The sequence below is a fragment of the Triturus cristatus genome, chromosome 8 (genome assembly GCF_964204655.1).
Source record: "Triturus cristatus chromosome 8, aTriCri1.1, whole genome shotgun sequence".
NCBI classification, from domain to species: Eukaryota; Metazoa; Chordata; class Amphibia; order Caudata; family Salamandridae; genus Triturus; species Triturus cristatus.
Window position 1 is genome coordinate 581,684,303 of NC_140591.1, and position 17,729 is coordinate 581,702,031.

Here is a 17,729-nt window from a genome sequence, read left to right on the forward strand (position 1 = left end):
TTTGCGACCAGTTAAGTCCACTCAGGAGAGGAATACCTCTGACAAGGCACTCAAGGTCTCCTGGATCTCCTTGCACTGTGTTCTGCGCAGTCTCACTCTGGCCTGACTCTGAAGTCTCACTTATCGGTATAATCTCTCTTTCAGATGCAAGTCTCAGGTTCTTGCTCCTCTGTCTGACAGGCCATGTCTCACCTGCAGCATCTTTCCTCCTCAACTGCACCTGACTTCTTGTCACACCGGTCCTTTCCACTGAGTCAGACTCTGCCACTCTCAACGATACCGCCTCCCTCAGAGTCTCTGCCAGGGCCTTGTGTAGCTTGGCCCTCTCAGATCGACCAGGTGTGTATCCAGCCTTCTCAGGCACCTCTTCAGCTTGGCCTGTCCCCTCTCATGACCTTTCAGTCACACCTGGAAATTCTTCTGGGAGAGGAGCTGTTTCATCAGAGGAACCTAGAACTCAACATGTGTGAGAGGCATGGATCCAACTCGGCACTCAGCCACAGTTCACATCAGTTGTTTTCACCAGTATTACTTGATAGGGACCATGCCAACGAAATGCAAGACAGTTTTTCCTCATGTATCTCTTGATGAGAACCGAATCTCCTAGGTACAGGTTGTAGCAGAGATCCTTTGATGTCAGTGCAGTCACTGCTTCAACCTGATGAGACAAAGAACACACCAAGTCAGCTGATTCCTTACAATAGTCAAGGACCAAATCATCTGAAATATTCACAAGCGCGTTGAGGGACACGCCAGGCAACAACCCAGTTCTCCTGTCAAGGATGCTGCCCAGACTCATTAGTACTAGTGGTAATCCATCAGGCCACTTCAAAGATGTCGAAGCACATGTTTTAGCCAACCTCGACTTCAGGGTACCATTGATCTTCTCCACCATACCAGATGCTTCTGGCCTGTAGTTACAATGTCATCTTTGATCCACATTCAGAGCTATGCATAGCAACTTCATGACTTCATTATGGAAATGAGTACCTCTATCCGACTCCAATGTAGTTCCTTTAGCAATAACTTGGCTACAGTTAGGCTATCACATCTTCTAGTCGGGTATGCCTCAACCCATCAGGAAAAGATGCACACGACAACCAGAATGTACCTCAAACCATTACACACAGGCATCTCAACAAAATCCATTTGGATCAGGTTAAAAGGATCCCCTGATTGGCCAATGTGGCTCAAGGCAATAACAGTCTTTTTCCCATCATTCATTTGTTAGCAAGTGATGCCGCGATGACACACAGCTTCCTCAATCACTCGAAACCTCGAATTGAGCCAAGTTTGCCCAAACAAACTCACCATCGCATCCTTTCATATGTGAGCTAATCCATGAATTAACCTTGCCATAGGGTGCCACAAACAATCGGGTAGTACTGCCTTGCAATCTGCTGATAGTCAAATGTCACCATTCTCCTTCTCACACCCAGCTCTGATCCAATCCACTTGTTCCTCCTCTTTAACTTCCATTTACAAATGCCTCACTTCATCCCATGTGTCAGCAGCTGCTAGCATCAGGTTCAGTTCAGTTTTCTCTGTACTCTAGCCATATACTCCTCATTAAAGACACATGCATTAAAGGCACAGTAGCGTGCAACTTCATCCGCATACTGATTTCCAATAGTCACAAAATCGTTCCCCTTTCCATGGGCCGGGCACTTGACAACAGCCACTTCTCTTGCCAATTGTAATGCTTCCAGCATCTGTCTCACACACTCCTCATTTCTTATAGGAGAACCAGATGACATTAAAAACCCTCTCTGCAACCACAACTGTCAAAATTCATGAACCACGCCGAAACCGTTTTGGCTATTGGTACAGTTCATGACTCAGATTAGTTCAGAAACTCAACATGTACGTGTGAAGGTGATGATTTCAGCTACCAAACAACTTTTACCACTCCAGAAATGGTACAGACAGCAAACGCTGCTCTCAGATTCCCTTCATTGTCTTTTAGGCATGAACCATCAATGAAAAGGACCTGATCGGATTCAGACAATGACTCATTGACAATGTCAGGTCGTACCCAGTTCAGTGACATCCAGACAGTCATGGTCTTCACATTCTTCCCCCTCAGCACTCATACCTTGTCAACCTGATATTAGTCAAATGCTATGTCTTGGTTCTCATCTTCAAAAGCTCTACTGAGTGTGGTACGTACACCATAAGAGGATGACCCATTACAATGCTCTCACTGACGCCTGTTGCAGCAATGGATTTGAGACATCCGTGCAACGCTGAAGCTACAGGATCTAGAGTAGCTCAAAAATAGACCACTAGTCTACGGGCACCTCCATGTGTCAGAGTGATTTCAGATAGAGCACAAACTTCCCTTTCATGGCAGAACAGTAAAAACGCTTTGTTGTAATATGGCATTCTGAAAGCTGGAGGACAACATAGACATTGTCTCAGGTCCAGGAAGGCCTGTAAGCAGTCGTTATCCCAAAGGACCAGATCACACACATCCTTGTGAGTCAGTATATGCAAAGGTTTCGCCATCAGGGAAAATTTGGGAATCCATTGTCGACAATAGCCGACCATTCCCAAAAACATTTTGACCTCTTTTTGGGTACTAGGAGGATTCATTTTCAAGATCGCCTCCACTCTTTCTGGTGACACCTTTCTCTTTCCTTTTCAGGTCGATGGTCCAAGTACTGTACCTCATGCAAACAGTACTGAAGTTTTCTCAGAGACACCTCATGCCCATTGTCAGCCAAGTGATTCAGTAAGGCAATGGTATCATCCCTTCAAGCATGACGCATCTCAGATGCAATGAGGTCATCAATGTATTGGACAAGTACTGATTTTAGAGGCATCAAACCTTCAAGGTTCTTTTTCAAGATCTTGTTGAAAATGGATAAACTTTCAGTATACCTTCGAGGGATACGACACCATGTTAAGACACAGATTTCAAGACGGAAAGCAAACAAAAACTGGCTTTCCTCATGCAATGGACTAGAAAAAATGCTTGGCAGAGTTCAATTACCATGAACCACTCAGCTTCACAAGGAATATGGAATAAGATCACAGACGGATTCAGTACCACAGGACAACATGGAATCACTATGTTATTGATCTTCCTAAGGTCTTGAATGATGCAATATTTCATGCTAGGTTTCTGAAATCCCATGATAGGAGAGTTGCACGGGCTTCCCATAATTTCCTTTAAAATGCCCTGCGAGATCATAGACACAATTATGGGTGTAATTCCTGCCACTGTTTCTGGGGTCAAATTGTACTGAGGCATTCTCGGGAAATCTACATTTGGCTTGACCTGTATACGACTCCTCGAATCAGTCTGATCTCCTCTCCTGTAAAGTCACACACCACTGGTGAAACTCCTACAACTTGGATTGATTTTGCTGAGAGGAGCAGATTTGGGACTACTGCAGATCTCACAGTAGAACGGGTAGCACCAGTGTCAACCAGGGATGTAATGGGATGACAATCTACATCTGCTTCTATGTATGGTCCATTCTGGTCTACCTCTGCGCCAAGTGTATAGTCTTCCTCCCCCCTCAGGCACCGTCAATAGGGACAGCTTTGGATCAAATCCATCCAGAGATTTCATGAAAGGTGTCTGGAGCTATATCTGATGGACCTGCGGACTTCTCTGAGGCTGAGGCACTTGCAATAATTGATTCTGATTCCCTCCCACATAAAGTGATCTTGGCCTGGTCACGGTCTGTAACTTGTTCACCCCATCTGCCATCTTTAAGAGTTCTCCTCCCTGCTCTTAGTTCACAGGATTGAGGTGACACTTGTGCTTCCAATGCCAGATCTTGTAGCAAAAATGACTTGTAGTGGACTTTTGAGGGTGACAGCGTCAATACTTGTCTTTCGACCACTGGGGATACCTCTCCCTCTTCCCTGGCCCATTGTCCCTGTAACTGGTTGTACTTGTACACCTCCTGGGGCATTTCCCTGACCATTGGTTACAGCTACCATCATACCCTGTACATACACTCCTTTCTGGGCATTATGTATTTGGACCACCATCAATTTCTCCTTTATCCTCCTATGTTTAGACTCCACCTCATCACTGCAGCACCTGGCACGCCGCAAGATTACATCCACAGATTGTTTTGCCAGTAAATCAGATGCTGTTGAATCATGAGACTGATCTCTGGCCTTAATCTAGTTTCAAATTTGGACACAAACTGTCCCATGTCCTTGGGGTCCAACGTATCTAAACCACTGTACTGCTTGAAGGCTTGTAACAGCCATTCGTAATAAGCATGTACAGAGTCCTTGGGCTCCTGGGTTGTTCGATCTATCTTAACCCCATCGATGTCTTGTGGGGCTATTTTGGACTGGAACCATGTGATGACCTGATCATAGTTTTTCATAACTGTCAGCGAAGGGCCATTAATTATTAAATCCCTCTCTGACTCAGAACTTCAGACACTCAAGGAAATAAGCCAGCCACCGAGCCCCCAGTGAGACCAACATTAAAGGCATTTCCAAAAATGAGTGTAGATACTACAACCAAGATCCTACAAAGTATTAAATTCGGGTTGCCTGTGGACCCCATCCCCCCCTCACCTTATCACAGGGTGGAGATACTATTTCAACAACAGCCACAGAGTTACTTAATCTCTCTCTCAGACAGGGGATAGTGCCAAAATCTTAGAAACACGCCATAGTTCGCCCTCTGATCAAAAAGCCTCACTAAGACCCAAAAGACCTATGGAATTTCCGCCTCATATCACTTTTCCCCATTTTGGGAAAGATGGCTGAAAAACATGTTAATCACATGCTGTCCCAGTTCTTAGAGAAGAATGAGATTCTCCATCAGACCCAAATGGGCTTCAGACCAGCACACAGCACCGAAACTGCCCTACTGCTTGTCACAGAAAAATTGAAGAGCATCCTTGACCAAGGGGGTGAGACCGCCATCCTGCTGCTCGACCTGTGCGCAGCGTTCGACATGGTGGATCACAAGACTCTCTCCCTCAGGTTAGAGGGAGCAGGGATTCAAGGTCAAGCACTAAGGTGGATAGTGTTGTTCTTGAAGGACAGATCCTTCCAAATTGGAGAAGGAGGAAACTTCTAGAACAACTTCAAGGTCTCATGTAGGGTGCCATAGGGCTCCTCCCTTAGCAACCACTTTTATTATTCAACCTGAACATGCAACCGCTGGCCAATATTGTTCAGGAATTTGGGTTGTCAATTATAACAAATGCAGATGACACCTAACTGGTGGTCTCAGTGATAGAGGACCCCGACGCTAAAAACAACTTAGTGCCTTCCTACATGGAAAAAATAGTCAGATGGATGACACGCAGTAGGCTAAAACTTAACAGGAACAAAATAGAACTAATGTTCCTAGGCAACAAGTTAACACCGCAAATCACGATGAACTGGCCATAAGAACTCGGGCTTACCCCGGAGCATAAGAACCCCATAAAAAAACTTAGGAGTGTGGTTAGACTGCAACCTCACGATGGAGTCCCAAGCCAGGAAACTAGCAGCCACCTGTTTCGGAATCCTCAGGAAGCTCCGAAAAAACATGGACCTCATTCCAGAGGAGCCCCAGATAACTGTGGTACAGGCGCTGTTGGTCTTGCGTCTCGATTACGGAGATTCTCTCTTCCTGGGTTCACCGAAATATGTGTTGAATGGATTACAGGTGGTGAAGAATGCGGCACCCAGAGTATTTAGGAAAACACCTAGACATGAATCGACGCTGAAGTCGCTCCACTGGCTGCCAGTTCAGGCCAGGATTAAGTTTAAGACGCTGTGCATAGCACATAGGGCCTTAAAGGGAAAAGGACCAACCCTACTTAGAACCCTGATCACACCCTACACACCAGAAAGAGCCTTAAGATCTTCCGCAGAGCACCTGGCCAAAACCAACAGGGTTAGGAGAGCCAGATGGGGAGGAAGATCATTTTCGCATACAGTTCCGAAACTTTGGAACTCTATGCCCTAAGACTTATCAAGAACGAGTTGGCCTTCAGAAAGGAACTGAAGTCCTGGCTTTTCCCATGTTGAGCCCCGGTCCATGATCACTCCTGCTCCACGGCACTGGGAAGCCTGCAGGCAGCTACGCGCTATATAAAACTCACAAACATAAACTAGGCAACTCAACACACATCTATCTTACAAGCAGACAATTGATCACTAAGAACCAACATTTCAAAGAAGGTGTTTAAATGAATCCATAGCACGTTCGAGATCTTAAAGAATCGATTGACTTGCTTATGCCACTCAGACGATTTCTCTCTCAACCTAGGAAAATCATTTGTGAACACAGCAAGATCACCCCAACTCCAGGGAACGTGCATGTACCCTCTACTAGGCACTTCCCGCAACTGGTATGCCTCTATTTCCTGTGTTCTTCCTCCTGCAGGGGGCATCACTCCTGTCACCTTTTTCACACTTTTCTTACTCAACCACCTCTCTTCCCACTTATCCAGCATACTCCAGACCCTTATTCCTGTTACTAGTTCCTGTATGTGCATCTTCAACCCAGTAACTATCTTTTCCTCTAACTCCTTGTCACTGTAGGCAAGCCTGTGATTTCCCTATAATGCCTTCATTCGAGATAGACCTGCCTCATACCCCTGAGCCAAATAGGACAAGTTTACGTGTGCCTGTCTTGCACTCCGGTGACATCCTCAACCATGAACAGAAAATCATAAGTCTCTATTTTATCCACAGGTATATTTCCACTGATGATCACCTCTAATTCCGCCTGCATTCCTACCACATCCACTAGCTTCACTTTCATTGCAGCCTTGATGGTATCCTGACTCAACTTACAATTCTGCCTCTCCTTGCTGTTATTATGATCCCTCAACCATGACTCTAAGTCTGCGATGTCTAAAACGTGTTAGTTCTCAGATGCTCTCTGACTTGTGCTCGCTTCTTGAGGCATACCACTCAGTCCTCTCAAAGGAGTTTCCCACATTTGCAGGTCTGAACTGGTGCATATCATATGTATAGACCTTATAGTGCTGGAACTGACCCGTACTCCAGAAGGATCGGCAGTGGCTGCTAATGAGGTACTGGATTCCATAGGCACTAAAGGACGGAAACCCCCATTCACATTCCCTGTCCTTCCTAAGGGAGTCCTCCCCTCTGCAGATGTACATTGTCTCTGGCTAAGGCTTCCTGATGAGCCTGAGTCATAAACAGGAACAACAGGTCCAATGGTGACCGGTACCCTGAGAGCTTCCAGCAACCATGAAGTAGCAGTGGCCCCATTCTGCTATGTAGCTCCCACGACAGACACTCCTGTTCCCCCTGTTCCTGCAGATATCATCCCCACAACCCCTGGATCAGGAGCCAATGGAGCTGATGCATTTCCCACATTATCAGAGCCTTCAAGACTTCGCCCTTCTCCTGGTTGTGAACTGTAAGGTGGTGGATGCTCAGCTAGCAACCCATCCAACAAGATATCTTCATTAGCACTACTGTCACACCCATTTGCCCTTCTGCCTGCTTCTCTGTTTTAGGACCCTCCATCAATCAGTACTGGATATAACCTCTCTCACTCAATGGCATCCACTCTCCACTTCTTAAGCTTAGCATCCCACTGAGCATGCTGATACGCCCTTATTGTTTTCTTCATTCCCCCTTGGTATTTCTCTCTCTGCTTAGCATGAGCTGTACGCATCCACGCATCTAGCTCCTCAAACCATGTGGGTCTTGGTAAGGGTCGCATCGCAAACAAGGTCCCTCTAAGTTGGTTCAATACATCTAACCTGAATGAGCTGAAGTGTGGAAATGACAATTCCTCCTCCTTTTCAGTGATTGTATGCAAATTTTGAAGCCAAGTCATGGTATGGAGCCCAACTTTTGCCATCATAAAATGGGCTGGAGTATCCTCGGGTGGTGCCTCTTCACCCACTTGAGTAACAACCCCTTCATCACCTCTGAACAAATTCTGTAACACCCTAAAGCATCGCATGATTTCTGACACTTTTCTGAACCTTTCTCCAACAAAACTGCTATTTTGTTCAATTTATACAGTGAAATTAAATTGTCAGCCACAGAGTATTCCCGCTGACCCCCAACCAATCCCGGCACTGCATTACACCAACTGAACTATCGCAGCGCAGCACAATCTGACATCATTCTCACTCCTCGCAGCCACTCACCCTCCTTCACAATTTTTCCGTACACATTCACTGACACGGTCATCTCAAGTCTGTAATTGTCTGCCTTTCTAAATGATCAATAGGATTCAATCATCCAAGAGCATTCACACACAGTTATCCTCGACCAGAGTAGATCACCTGAATAAGTATAGTTAACCTTTGTACACAAGGTCCCCTAGACGATTCTCATACAACCCATTCACACAAAGTTCCCTGTCTTTGGTAGAACTGCTGATTACCTCTCATGACAAATCTCTTGGTCAGACAATCACAATTGTTGTGTCTTCTACACATTTCAATATAGGCCACTTCCAGACCAGCAACTCAAATCTCAATCCTTGGGCCACGTCTGACCTGAAACCACATTTAAACCAACTCTCACTCCAACTCCACAAGACAGTACACAATCAAACCATTCCTGCAATCTACCATTCCACACACATCCTGTTGACACTCATTCCTCCTTCCACCTCTGATCTCGCCACACCATTAAACTACGTCGGATTCCACCAGAATCCATCACCTTTCATTCTCGACCATTTGGCTTTAATTAAGGCTTTAGGGGTGCTAGGCTCCATCTTATCTAGACTACTTCCAAACTATCCCCTTACTTGATATGTTAACCATCCTCTGCTACCAACTGAAAGGGCTGCTTCTCTTTATTCTGTACCTTTTCTAGAGGCACTCTCCCATGGATCTTTTTAGCAGCATGACAGTGTGAAGGGGAGAAACCATGAATGTGCAATCAACTTAGAACACCACTTCCCGATACTTAATAACCAAGGGGCAGTTAAGGAAAGTTAGTTAAGATTTATTACAAAGCCAAGAATAATTGAACATAAGGACATCTCAACACAAGAGTATAGAGATACAAAGGAAACAGCATAAATCCAAATCTACGCCCCCAATGCAGACGGTGCAACATGAGTAAAACAATTAATTCAAGAAGGCGGATACAGATGATTAGGAAGCAAGAGTCCAAAATCCCCAGCATCGAGGGTTGGTGATTGTAAAGCATCAAATCTATCCCTGCACTATCGCTAAGATGGCATCCCTACATTAATAGGTAAGCAATTTAAATCAAGATGAAAAAGGTGACAGTCGTGGAGTCTTCCTAAGATGTCTCTCCACCGGCAAGAAGGGCCAGTTAGCATAAATCCAACATCACCAGAAAGAGCTTGTTCTGGGGTGCTCCCTCTCCTGAAAAAAACAAAGATATGGGCACTTTCCCTAGTTCCAAAAATCAGTTATCCACAGGGGGAATTCACATAGTGCACTTCGTACAGGCCATCCATTCTGGGTACAGTCATAAGTGTACTTTTCTATGATGTTGTCCATGTAAATCCTTTGCAACAATCCGTCTTTGGCTCCCATGTCTTCTCCTGTGTGAACCCGACATCTTTCCTTTATTAGCCCAAGTCATACGATTATAACTAATTCTTTCGTTGCCTAGCTGCTAAAACAAAGACATTAGTCTGCCCAAAAGACGATTCTTCTCCTGCAATACAAAACGTGAGAAAAAAGTTGCAATTTGGAAATCTCTGCAAGATCTCTGCAAGATCATATGCCCCTGCATATGGCTTATTGTCTGCTATTGCTTGATGATTGAACCTAATATCATATAAAGATAACTGTAGTAACCCACTAGGACTTCATTATAAGTTATCCTGTTTTTTCTAAGTTAACTCATTTGGAAAAAAACTGCCAACATGAGGGGGAGGGTACAGTAACTGTGAAAGACATGCAGATATTGATACAGAAACACAAATTTACTTGCCCGCCTCCAGAGGGGAGGACGTGATACTTCCGGGTTTTTCACATTGGGGCCGATTCACAGAACTAATTTAAGACAAAATCCTAAACTTACTACCATTTTGTTATTCACAGAAGGCACTTACTCATTTTGGTATTCACAGAAGGCACTTACTCATTTCGGTATTCACAGAAGTTAGGAGTCCTAACTTTAGTACTCCTAAATGCCTTCTGTGAATACCGAAAGTCTTAAAGTTAGGATTATTCTCAGTTTAGGAGTCCTAAAGTTAGGAGTCCTAACTTTACTACTCCTAAACTGAGAAAAATCCTAACTTTAGGACTTTTGGTATTCACAGAAGGCATTTAGGAGTCCTAAAGTTAGGAGTCCTAACTTCACTACTCCTAAACTGAGAAAAATCCTAATTTTAAGACTTTCGGTATTCACGAAAGGCATTTAGGAGTCCTAAAGTTAGAAGTCCTAACTTTACTACTCCTAAACTGAGAAAAACTAGCTTGAAGACTTTCGGTATTCATTGAAGGCATGTAAGAGTCCTAAAGTTAGGACTCCTAACTTCTGTGGATACCGAAATGAGTAAGTGCCTTCTGTGAATACCGAAATGAGTAAGTGCCTTCTGTGAATACCAAAATGGTAGTAAGTTTAGGATTTTGTCTTAAGTTAGTTCTGTGAATCGGGCCCATTATGTCCCTGAGGAAGTTAAAAAGGCTTACGCATCTGAGTGGGCATTGGCCCTTGCCCCAGCGGTGTACCCTAATCAAGGGGGTTGTGATAGAGTTTCACCGGCGCATGAAATACCATTATGGTCTATGCCACAACTGCAATCTCCAATCAGACAAGAGGCTAAAACTCCCGTTTGTGACATTCTGACTCAATTGGAATATCAAGGTGTAGTTGAATCCTGTGTATCACTGATGTCATTCGACTAGTTCACTTTACTCGATAAGGAACCAGCACTAAATACCTCTGAAAGGGTAATCTCACACACACATTTTTCAATCTCCTTTCATACACATACACTACCAGAACTTCCTCTACCTCTTCTGAAACCCTAGACCTCCTGCATAAGTCACAAATTCATCTAATGTAACCCTCAAACAACAACAGAATACATGCTCTATTTGCGTCCAACCAAACTAGTACTCTTGTTCATTGAAAACATGTCAGCATCCATCTTTCTTCCTGTGCCTAACACAAGATCCAACCCTTGATTATCTTCCATTTCAGGTTTCAGTGCTCTTAAGCTGGACTCTAATCCCCTTTCCATTAACACACAATGTATTCAATTTCATGAGACACAAAAGGAAAAGATGCACCTTACCTTAATTAACCGAAGCTCTCCCTTTGCCCTTGCTATACCACAACAATTCCCACCCACACACTGTGCAAGCCATGCCATGTATTTTATGTGTTGTAGTCGTGTTTTGTTTCTTTTCAACTAATTAGACTAACAACTGAAATGAATGGAAAGGTTCTTGACTGAAGTGAATGTCCATAAGGAACTGTAGAGAGGTGATCACCAAAATGTCAAATGACAGATATATCACTACTTACAACTATCATCAATTGTCCTGCATGTAGGAGAACATTCAGACAGTGGAACGCCTCAACATGAAGGACATTGAAATCTCCTTTGCAGCTAACACAAATAGACATATTTGAAAATATGTATCAAAGGATGAACAAATCATTGCAGAAAACACCAGCACCATCTAGAAAAGAAAGAAAACACTTCATGAATTAAATATGAGACCCTTGTTCGGTCATTGCTGAATGGCAGTCAGTGGCTGAAAGCGCTAGCTCCCCGCCCCCTGCCATGTCAGGATGCCAGCACGACATGGCTCGAGTTTGTGCCGGATAATGGTTGCAGGCACCCCACGGCTCTCTGCTTTTGATGTCGGATTTCGGCCGCGATTAAAGTGGCAAGGAAAAACCACGACCTGGTGGCAGGATTATACCACAAAATCTCCCTGGGCAGGACCTTTGAGCAGCTTGTGAAGGCTGGGAGTAACAGAAAGATGACCCAGGCTGCTTGGTGAACTGAGGTCTGCCTGTAATTTTCCATGTATGCAGGATATCAGCAGCACCTTCACCCAGGTGGCAAAACAGATCCAAGAGCAGCCTCCAGGTTTCTCACTGAGGGGTTAAGTGCGCACGCTCTGCAAATTTTTTTTTGCAAGGCTGTAGCACTACCTAGGAGAGGGTCACTGGGGATAGCCAAAACAGCAGGGAAGGAAAAAAAGAAGATTTTTTTTTTTCTTTCAAAGCACTATTGACAGACTCTGCGATGCAAAAAGATGGTTTTTTCATTTTTTTTAAAGGAAACTAAATCAAGGGAGTTGGGTACTAAAAGATTCTAAGTCACCCCAAAGCCCCTGGCTCTGCAGCGACTCATTTTGAGATCCCAGCCTCCAACCAGCGGACTAAGAAAAGAGTGGGGCTAGCCACAGCACAAGCAATCCGCACTGCGTCGGCTCGGAAAAATGTCACTCTTTCTAGTGATCCAGGAGACTGCAAAGAAGGTGCAAATATTACTGAGGAACCTCATCTCATGGAGGGGGGCACGGAGACAATTATTTCCAGTCCTAGGCAGTGTGACAGCAGCAAGGGGTCTATTACAGCTATGCCCACTAAGAACTCAGGGCAAGATCCAAGTGATTCTATCTCAAAACCAGGGACTGCTCCTATAAAAGAACATATGAGATATCCCCTCTTCACTAAAGCGAAACAAGGCCCAGGGCCAAGTGCAGCTCCAGTGACTGATCAGTTTGAGAAGAAGCAGCCTTCACATCTTCTAAAGTCTACACAGTCACAGCAGTCACAGTCTCTTCTCCCCACTCTTTCCTTTGGAGTTAAGCTGATGGTGTTCCAACCTCCGACATTGTCTAATGAGTCTGTTACAATTCAGGACATATTAATTCCGAGCAGGTAGACTCAGGAGGTGGAAAGATGCAACAGGATTTACTACCCCCTCCAGATAGTGAGGTACCTCAGGGCAGTTTCCCATCCATGATGCAATGGGATGCCAAGACCATGCTAAATCTCATCCTCAAGGGAATTTTGAATCTGAAAACCTCACAGACCTTGGAGATCTCTGCCCTACATGCATGTCTCACGAAAAATGAGGATAGGGTGGCCCAGATCCCTAAGAGGCAAAGGGAAGAATCTCTCAATTAGAAGACCAAGTAGTGAGTCTACAGGAGAAGACAGTTGCGATGCAGGAACAGAACTCCTTGATGGAATACAAGTTGGAGGAGTTAGAAAATCACTCAAGATTAGCTAATCTGTGCAATGTTGGGGTCCCAGAAAGCCTGGAGGGGCAGCAAACGCTGCAATGAGCAAATACTTTCATCAAAAAATATGTCCTTCCGAAACACTCCGGTGATCTCACACTTACAAGAGCTCAACGTGTCCCGGCGCATCTCCCTCCAATTTTAAAATATCCGCACACAATCTTGGTGAATTTCGGAGACTACAGGGTAAGGGAGCAAGTGCTATCCAAAGCTATCAAAGAGAAACAGTTTAGTACTCCTGAAATCCCTCTCTGTCACATATTCTCTGATATGTCCGCCTCAGCAGCCAGGAGGAGAAAAGAATTCATAAAGAGGCTTCATCTCTTTAAGGTGCAAGGAGCTCAAGCAATGATTGTCCAGCAGTCAAAACTGAAGGAGCTAGTAAAGGGACATTTCCACATATTCTGCGACATCTCAGAGGCCCAGGAAGTATTATAGCGAATATGAGATAACCCATGAGCTAGGAGTGAGTGATCAGAAAGCGGTCGATGAGATTCATTTGTTTCCTTCTTTTCTCTCTCTCCTTTTGCTGGTGATCTAACATTGAGAACCATGGCTATAACAGGTGGTTCCTCTCCCCTGGGACTGAATATCGATCTTTAGGGAGGAGGCACATTGTATTATTTGATAAGGAAATTCGTATAACGGAATAGTTGATGCGCCCCACTCAGAAAATCTCCAACTGGTAAAGGGGGGGTTGATAATGCCCTCAGCATAGGGGTATCTGTTTATGCTCTTAAGGGGACTGTATCCCTTTTTGTGTTGTTTTGTTTGGTGTGGTAGGGGGGTATGGGTAGGCTGACCGATCAGGGCACAAGACCAGGGTGCTGGATACTTGGGGGTGGTAAGCATGTCAGGTATGAGTGGGATGGCGCACCACCCACCACGGCTTAGGGGTGGGGTATCAGGGGGGAGAGGGGGGATGCACGTGTTAGGTGGAGGGTAGGGATGGGAAGAATGATAAATATGAATCCAGGTAAACATTCATTTAACTTGTACACCAAAATAGATAGAGTAGAGTGTTAGCTATGTCCAAGGGGGAGCCCATTCAGCAGCAAGGGTCTCTCCCCTCTATTAGTTTACTGCAAGATAGAGGTGTGGTAAAAAAAGGGAGGAGGTACTTTTTTTTTCTGGTGTGAAAGGATATTATATTATTGAAGTAGCTTTTAATAGAGCATTATTCTCTGAAGGTGTTGTCCTTCAATGCAAACGGGCTCAATAATCTTAAGAAACTTCGGGCAATAGAAAGTTGGATTTTAGCTGAGAACCCGGCATCCATTTTGATCCCAGAGACTCACATCCCCGGCCATTAAACTATCTGGGTTCTCAATGTTTAAAAACTGGGCAGGAGGGGCGTGGCCAAGTTGGCGGCGGGATAGGACGCTAGTTTTTCGGCTCCTGCCCGCCGTCCACCCATTACAGCGCAGCTTGGCCCTTGAGGGCCCGAAAGACGTAGTCCGGCCCTGGGGACTGATGCGCGTCCACTCCGGACCTGAGCGAGGCACAAAGTCCGGGCTGCGGGGGTGAGTGGAGAGTCCGGCCTGGAGAGGCGGCGCGGCAGCTCCAGCCGCCCGCGATCGGGCGGCCTCGATGATGCGGTGGTCCAGGTCTGGATCACCGAAGCCAGCATTCCTGCCCCCGCCTTCCCTCCTACGGACCCGCTGCCCCACTGGCCGGACGATCACACAGCGCAGGGCGCCTGGAGCGCGGCCCGTATTCGACTGGGCGGGCGCTGGGGGTGGACTCGGCTGCCGTTCTTCTGGGGACGCCGGAGCGGCCCCGTGTTGCTGCCGTTCTGGGGTGCCATTCGGGCTTGCTGTTTGGCCCTGTGTTGCTGAGCCAGTGCCTGCTGGAGGAGCGATTGGGGATCGAATGGCCGGAGTGGGTCACGCTGATCCCTGGCCTGTGGTGGAGTGGAGCCTGCCATAGAGGTGACTGCAGCGGCAAGGTCCGGCGCACGCTGCAGGGTCCGTCCGGGGCCTCCGGGCTCAGGCGGCCTGGCACCTGGGTAGCGCACTGCGGAGTTTCCTGAGTCCCTGGGCACAACGGCCCTTTCTTCGGCGGGGCCCCTGGACGGACAGAGGTACCTAGAGTGCCAAGGCCCTTCCTACGCCGAGTCGCCTACATCGGGGCCACAGTGGAGCCCAATAGCACTGGAGGTGGCGCCACCAAGACGGACTGCCCCAAGTTGGCAAAATTGGTAGGAGACACCGGGTGTGGGGCCTGAGCTATGTGGCACTATGGAGGCAAGGGGGAGGCACAAGACACACAGCAAGCGGTGCTTGGATGTCGAAGAGCTTGAGAGACCTGTTGTGCCCCCCCTGGTAGCTAACACCGGACACTCACGGCGGATTCTGCTCTGTGGGCCTGCAGAGCGCATTAACCCTCTTTCGTCTGTCTGGGGGACGTCTATGTGGGAAGTGAGCTCGGCTGGGTTGGTGCAGCGGAGATTGAAGTGAGCAGCAGGGACCCGGAGGCGGCCCAGTCCTGGGTACGGTGCCTGTGGTGGCACCGGCGGTGGGAAAGATCCGGCTGGCTTCTCTTCTGCGCCCGCCACAGTGACTCTGGGCGACATCTTCGGCAGCAGTGATCGCACCACGAAGGGGGAGTGCCTGGGAGTGGCAGCCTGGATCCAGAGCTGCCTACGGGTTGGCGTTGAAGAGGCCTCTGCCCTCCCCTGGTCTGGTGGGGGCGCTTTGGCTGCGGGGCGGTGCTGGCACTGCTCTTGGGGGCGTCTGCTCTGCTATCGAGATCTGCACCCCGGCCACTTGTGAGGGCCCGACAGAATGTCCAAGGCTAAGACCGGCAAGGGGAAGCCGCTTAAGGATATCTTCGGTCGAGCGCAATCCACGCCTAACATGGCTGCCGCAACCCCGGAGGCTCCTGCAGAGCGCTCCCCCTCGTCCACTGGAGATGAACCTATTACTAAAGCCTTCCTTGAATCACTCTTTCTCACGCTGCGAGAGGACATTCAGTCAGTAAAGGCGGAGTTTGCCACAGAGCTCCGGGAGGTTCGTCGAGATGTTGACAGCGTGGGAGAACGGGTGGCCTCTTTGGAGGAGAGAAGCGACACCACAGTGACAGACCTATCTATGCTCCAGCAAGAGGTACTTCAGCTTTGGGACCAGAATGTCGACATCCAGACCCACTTAGAGGACTTGGAAAACTGGTCCCGGAGACACAACATTCGAATCCGGTGTTTCAGGCCTCAGAGGACACCCGGGACCACTTTGCGTTTACGCAGGGCCTCTTTTGCCACATCCTCGGGGACTCCCATCAGACCGAGGTGGTCTTGGAGAGGACACACAGAGTGGGGCCGCCCCGTGCCCCCAACGCACCACCGGCGGACATCCTGGTGTGTGTCCAGGACTTTCATACTAAAGAGGTCATTCTCACAAGGGCAAGGTCACTTCACCCCATTGTTTATCAGGGACACTCCCCGGTGTTGTTCCAGGACTTAGACCTGATCACGCTGCAGCGGCGCCGCCAATTTCACCCAGTTACAGAACATCTCAGACAGCAAGGGGTCTCCTACTCCTGGGGGCACCCTTTTCACCTCATCTTTCGCCACTCTGACAGACTCTATCAGATTCGCTCACTTGTGGAGGCATGCCGGGTATTGGGTCTAGCAGAACTCACCAAGGAAGATGATGCCCGCAGCTCTGCATCAAATACCGAGGTGTCCCCGGCAGGATGGCGGCGCCACGGCGGTCGGCGCAGGACTCGGCAGCCGCCCAGCTCAGAGATTGTTAAGGGTCAGCAGGCGGCCCTCTCTGCGGCTACTGAGGCTCTTTCTGGAGAGGATGCGACAGGAAAAGAACTGTCCTACCAGGCCGGATCTGCTTCTCGCTTCTTTGCTGGGGGAGGGGGGAGGCGGCAGGGGGAGTGGGTCCTCCTCTTGGGTACACGTAGACCCCTATGTGGCAGATTGACCAGTTGTCCTGGGACGACGGACTCTTTCAATTAACAGGACTGGTTGTTTTGCTCCCTGTTTGGGATATGTTTCAGGGATATTCTGTGCCTGGGTATGCAGGATGTTTTTTGTTCCTCTTCTTTTCCTTTTTCTTATTGGGTGGGTCCCCCTTGTCCATGTTTTCTTTTAAATGTACCATGGAGCGTACCTCGGGCAGTCACAGCCCGCCCCTGCTCACATTGCCTTCTTCTAGGGCCCCAGCTGCGCTTTCTATAGCCCATTCCCTTTTCGTACTAGATGCCACGTAGACCGCTTAAAGTGTTGACCCTCAATGTCCGGGGATTGAATAATCCAGTTAAACGTAGGGCTGTACTGAGTTACCTGGAGCACTCGGCTGCCGATATTTGTCTCTTACAGGAGACCCACTTGCTTCCAAAAGATCACCATAGGCTAACGTCTCGAGCCTTCCCTACACAGCTTTTTTCCTCTAGCTCCACTAAATCAGCCGGGTGGCAATTCTCGTTTCCCGCTTCTTTCAGGGTAAACTCCTCCAGAAGGGTGCTGAGATTAGGGGTCGCTTGCTTACATACCATTTCCTTTTGGCTGGGGTGTCCCTCATAATTGGCTCGGTGTACGCT